General features: G+C 38.9%; 1 pseudogene; it reads right to left on the bottom strand.

Moving 5' to 3' along the window:
- Window positions 1-2,307: 2,307 nt before the first annotated feature.
- The window catches only part of LOC114048142, a 155,493-nt pseudogene continuing 151,800 nt past the window's right edge, over window positions 2,308-6,000 (bottom strand).

The following is a 6,000-nucleotide window of genomic DNA, read 5'->3' as shown; positions in this document are numbered from 1 at the left end:
ATCCTAGCTTGTTTGTTCTCTGGAATATTATATTCTAAGCCATCCAATCCTTTAATGTAGAAACTGCTAAATCTTGTGTTATCCTGGCTGTGTTTCCACAGTACTTGAATTCTTTCTTTCTGGCTATTTGCAGTAGTTTGTCCTTGACACAGGAACTCTGCAATTTGGCTATAATATTCCTGAAAGTTTTTATTTTGGGATCTTTCAGGAGGTGATCAATGGATTCTTTTAATTTCTATTTTACCTTCTGGTTCTAGAATATCAGGGCAGTTTTCCTTGATAATCTTTTTTTTTTGCTTTTTGGTGAGGCAATTTGGATTAAGTGACTTGCCCAGGGTCACACAACTAGTAAGTGTTAAGTGTGTGAGGCTGTATTTGAACTCATGTCAACCTCACTCTAAGGTCAGAGCTCTACTCACTGCACCACCTAGCTTCCTCTACTTGATAATTTCTTGAAAGATGATGTCTAGGTTCTTTTTTTAATCATGGTTTTCAGGTAATCCAATAATTTTAAATTATCTCTTCTGGGTCTAGTTTCCAGGCCAATTGATTTTCAAATGAAAAAATTCACATTATCTTCTATTTTTTCATTCTTTTGGTTTTGTTTTATTGTTCCTTGATTTCTCATAAAATCATTAGCTTTCATTTGCTCCATTCAAATTTTTAAGGAATTATTTTCTTCAGTGAACTTTTGGATCTCCTTTTCCATTTGGCCATTTCTGCTTTTAAAGGCATTCTTCTGCTTGTTGGCATTTTGTACCTCTTTTACCATTTGACCTTGTCTTTTTTTTTTAAGATGTTATTTCCTTCAGTATTTTTTGTATCCTTTATCAAGCTGTTGACTCATTTTTCATTATTTTCTTGCATCACTCTCATTCCCCTTGTCAATTTTTCCTCTACCTCTCTTACCTGATTTTCAGAATCATTTTTGAGGTCTTCCATTGCCTGAGACCAATTCGTGTTTCTTTTGAAGGCTTTGGATGTCGGAGCTTTGACTTTGTTGTCTTCCTCTGAGTGTATTTTTTGATCTTCCCTGTCACGATAGAAACTTTTTTTCCTATTGTTTGATCAGGTGAGTCCCTACTTTTACTTTTCCATCTTGGCTCCCTCCTTTAATTGTTAATATCATCATCTAATCCAATGTAAAAAAAAAAAAAACACACATCTCCTTACCTGTAGACAGAGACAACAACTGGTTTGATTTCAGAGAATTTAGAAAATCCCCTTTCCCTAAATTTTTTTCTTTTAAATCTCTTTTTCTACATGTGCTTCCTGATGACTGAATTTCTTCATTTAAAATTCAGCCATTTGATTCAAGGCTCCATATACCTTGTTAAAATGTAAATATTCCTGATAGTGATAACAAATGGAACCTTAGCAGCCATTTATACCTTAGTGTGAATAATTTTATCAGGATCTATCTAGGTTTAGGTAGAGGGATAAGCAGAGATCATGAGGAAAAGAAGCAACCCAAAGGAAAGGAACAGGACCAGGCTGGATAACAAATACCACATACTTTAATTCCATTCAATCTGAGCAATCTTTCAGTATGTGCAACCAGAAGCTACTATTCAAATCAAATTTATGACTCCCACATGTCTTATTTCTTTTGCTCCCAGCAATGTCAAAATATATATTCTTTGCCCTTAAGCAAACCAGGTCAATAATGTGAGGTCTCCCTTATACTGATTCCAAATATTTTTCCCCTCAAATTCAGTTACATCTCTCTGAACACAATCTTGTTCTGCATTACCATATCCTCAAACTAGCATATTTCTTATTTGCAAACTGAAATTGACCCAAGAGAAAATTTAAATGTGGGTCAACAAGCTCTAAAGAAACTTTTCTACATTTTTGAAGCTAGAAAGCTCGAGAAAAAACAGGTAAAATCAATAACTGAAAGGAAATATACAGATACCATAAAAAACACTTTACATAGCCAATAAATAAATAAAAATACAAAGAGGACACTTGTGAAATATTATGACCCATTTTTAGATCCAAAGTCAAACAGTTTTATCTAATCTGGTGTTTGCTAAGCTGTCATTTGTCCTCAAGGAGTTCTACCATGATTAGGGAAAAGTCTTAGTGTACAAGAAGGAAGAGAAGAAGCAGAAGTGTTATAGAAAGTAGATTGGGGGACTTCTTGGAGCCAAAATGGCAGAGTAAGAAGTAAATTACTATAACTCTCACATATTCACCTTGAAAAAACCCCCCACAAAATAGCACCTCAGAGCAAATCCTGGACCTGCAGAGGCAATGGGAAGAAGGGGTGGAGCAGTCTTCTGGCCTGGGAGACTGGGAGGATCAGCAAGAAAGGTCTATATCACTCGGGTAAAAGGGTAACACAGTCAAGGACAGGAAGCTTCCCAGCAGGCCAGCAGCTGACCCCACCTCAGCAAACCAGTAGGAAATCCTGAGCCCCAGTTTGGTGGAGCAAGTGAACATCAATACAAGGATGCCCATGTGACTTGGCAAAACCAGGGAAGCTGGCCCACTCCAGATCTGAGAATCACCATGTGCTTTAATGTAGGCCTGGGGAGCCAGGCATCTTCCAAGAGGTGCTTTAGTGCAGCCCCAGGTGGGCAGGTGTCCACAAACAAACAGACCTGCATGTCCTTCAGCCCAGCCTAGGGCAAACTGGCATCCTCCAGGGATGCAATACAGTTCTCAAGAGTTAGAAGCATCATCTTCCCATGTAGGGATGTAAACAGTTTACTCTCATTGAATAACATGTCTTTTTTCCCTTTCTTGTTTATCTTTTTATGCCTCTCTTGAATCTTATATTTGAAGATCAAATTTTCCATTGAGCTCTGGTCTTTTCATCAGGAAAGTCTTGAAGTCCCTTATTTCATTGAATGTCCATCTCTTCCCCTGAAAGATTCTGCTCATTTTTGCTAGGTAGTTTTTCCTTGGTTGCAATCCAAGCTCCTTTGTCTTATGGAATACCATATTCCAAGCCCCCTGATCTTTTAATGTAAAAGCTGCAAGGTCCTGTGTAATCCTGACTGTGGTTCCACCATATTTAAATTATTTTTTTCTGTCTGCTTGCAGGATTTTCTCCTTGGCCTGATAATTCTGGAGTTTGGCTACAACATTCCTGGGCATTTTCAGTTTGGGATCTCTTTCAGGAGGTGATTGGTGGATTCTTTTGATGATATTTTACCCTTTGATTCTAGGGCCTCAGGGCAGTTTTCCTTGATGATCTCCTGAAAGATGCTGTCCAGGCTCTGTTTCATCATGACTTTCAGGTACACCAATAATTCTTAAGTTATCTCTCCTGGATCTATTTTCCAGGTCAGTTGTTTTTCTAATAAGGAATTCTGCATTTTCTTCTATTTTTTCATTCTTTTGATTTTGCTTGACTGATTCTTGAGGTCTCATAGCTTCCAATTGCTCAATTCTAATTTTTAACACATTGTTTTCTTCTATTAGATTTTGTACCTCCTTTTCCATTTGACCCATTTTACTTTTTAAGGAGTTCTTCTCTTCAGTGAGTTTTTGTGCCTCCTTTTCCATTTGGCCAATTCTACTTTTTAAGGAGTTGTTTTCTTCAGTGTACTTTTTTTTTCCATTTTGTCAACTGTATTTTTAAATGAATTGTTCATTTTGTCTCCTACCTCCCTTATTTGACTTTTAAAATCCTTCTTGAGCTCTTCCAAGAAGGCTTTTTGGGCTTGAGACCAGTTCCCCTCTGAGGTTTCAGATATGAGTATATTGACAATGTTATCTTCTCTTGAATTTGTGTTTTGATCTTCCCTGTCACCAAGATACTTGTCTGTGGTCATTGTTTTTCTATGTTGCTTCTTGCTCATATCATTGGCCTTTTTTCTGGCTTTTAAAGTTGATCTGTGCTTCTGAGGCATAGGGGGCACTATCCCAGACTTCTTGTGTTGGGGGTTAGGGGCCTGCTGAGGTGGTTTGCTGAGGTGGGGCTTGACACTGGCTTGCTGGGATGCTTCCCTTCCTGTACTGGTCCCCTTTGACCACAGCAAGAGAGACTTTTCCTGTTAATCTCCCTTGTCTCATGAGCTAAAAGACTGCTGTATCTAGTATTTCTGCTGACTCTGCTATTTCAGGATTTTTCCTGGGGCAATATTCTCTGGGTTTTTCAAGGTCAATAAGGGAGAGTGAGAGCAACTTACTGCTTACTCTGACATCTTGGCTCTCAGAAGTCTAAATAGGTGACTTTCACGCATTCAATCTGTGGGCTAATAGCTCCAGGAGCAGCACTGCCACTGCTGCCACTACTGCTGATGATTCAGTCACTCCCAAGGCCTGTTCCTGGTTTGCTGGTGCAGGGGCTGTATTGGCATACCTTGTGTCATGTGCTGGACTGTGCTTCTCTCTCACCCAGTTCTGGCAGACACTTCTCGCTGACCTTCTAAGTTGTCTCTGGTATCGGTGGGCTGGGAAGACTCGAACCTGCCACTGCTGCTGGTGATTCAGTCCCCCAGAGCTTACTCAGGCTTTGCTTAGGCCAGGTCTGGGAGTACGCCCTGCATGTTGGATACTCCTCTCTCAGGCTGTTGCAACAGACCTTTCCTATTGACCTTCCAGGTTTTGTTAGGCTGGAAATCTACCTCACTCTGTCTCTTTGTGGGTTCTGCCACCCTAGAATTTGTTCAGAGTCACATGTTAGATGTATTTGAAGAGATTCAGGGAAGAGCTCAGGCAAGTCCCTGCTTTTACTCTGACATGTTGGCTCCACCCCACCCCCTCACCCCCAACTTCTTACTCTGCCATCTTGGCTCCCAGAAGTTTAATTGAGCATAATCTTTCAGGGGTAAAGACAGACATTCAGTGAAATAGGGAATTTTCATTCATTCCTAATGAAAAAAAAAAACAGAGCTGAACAGAAAACTTGATCTTCAAATATAAGACTCAAGAGAAGCATAAAATAGTAAATAAGAAAGAAAAAGCATGCTATTCAATAAGATTAAACTGCATACACAGGAAGATACTTGTAACTATTGAGAACTGTATCTTTATTATGGCATTTAGAAGGAGAATACATAGACAGAAGGTATGAGTATAAGTTGACTTTGATGTGATGATAAAAAATTAAGAGATGAAAGAATGGATTGCACTGAAAGAAGAGGAAAGGGGGACACAGAATAAGGTAAATAACATCACATAAAGTAGCACAAAGACCTATTACAGAAGAGGGAAAGAAGAGGGTGAGCATTGTTTGAACCTTAGTCTCATCTGATTTGGCTCAAAGAGGGAATAATATACACATTCAGTTGATTATAGAAATCTTTTTTAACCCTATAGGGAAGGAGGAGAAAGGGTAAGGAAAAGGGAGGGAGCTGATAGAAGGGAAGGAAAAAGGAACAGAAGAAGTAGTAGGAGAAAGGGGAAAAGAGAGGGGAGAGGGACTAATAGAAGGGAGAGCAGATTGAAGGGGTGGTGGTCAGAAGCAAAACAATGGTAAGGAAGGAAAGGATAAAAGGATAGAGAAAAGTATAAACAGGAGTGGGAGAATAGGATGGAGAGAAAGACACAGTTATCATAACTTTGAATGTGAATGGGATGAACTCTCCAATAAAATGGAAGTGGATAGAAGAGTGGATTAAAAACCATAATCTCATAACATTTTGTTTACAAGAAACACATTTGAAGCAGAGACATACACACAGAGTAAAGGTAAAAGGTTAGAGCAGAATATATCATGCTTCAGCTGAAGTAAAAAAAAAAAGGGGGGTATATAGCATGCAAGTTCTTAGAGAAGAAGTTAAGGGAGTTACAGGAAGAAATGGACAGCAAAATTATACTAATGGGTAACTTTAACCTCCCCCTCTCAAAACTAGATAAAATCTAACCACAAAATAAACAAGAAAAAAGTTAAGGAGGTGAATAGAATTTTAGAAAAGTTAGATATGGCAGACCTCTGGAGAAAATTGAGTGGGGATAGAAAGGAATATACCTTTTCCTCAGTACTACATGGCACCTACACAAAAATTGACCATGTATTAGGGCATAAAAACCTCACAATCC

The sequence above is a fragment of the Vombatus ursinus genome, unplaced genomic scaffold (genome assembly GCF_900497805.2).
Source record: "Vombatus ursinus unplaced genomic scaffold, bare-nosed wombat genome assembly UNPS02014791.1, whole genome shotgun sequence".
In the NCBI taxonomy this organism is placed as follows: Eukaryota; Metazoa; Chordata; class Mammalia; order Diprotodontia; family Vombatidae; genus Vombatus; species Vombatus ursinus.
Note: the sequence above shows the minus strand (reverse complement) of the source record. Positions and strands in the feature narration are given on the sequence as shown.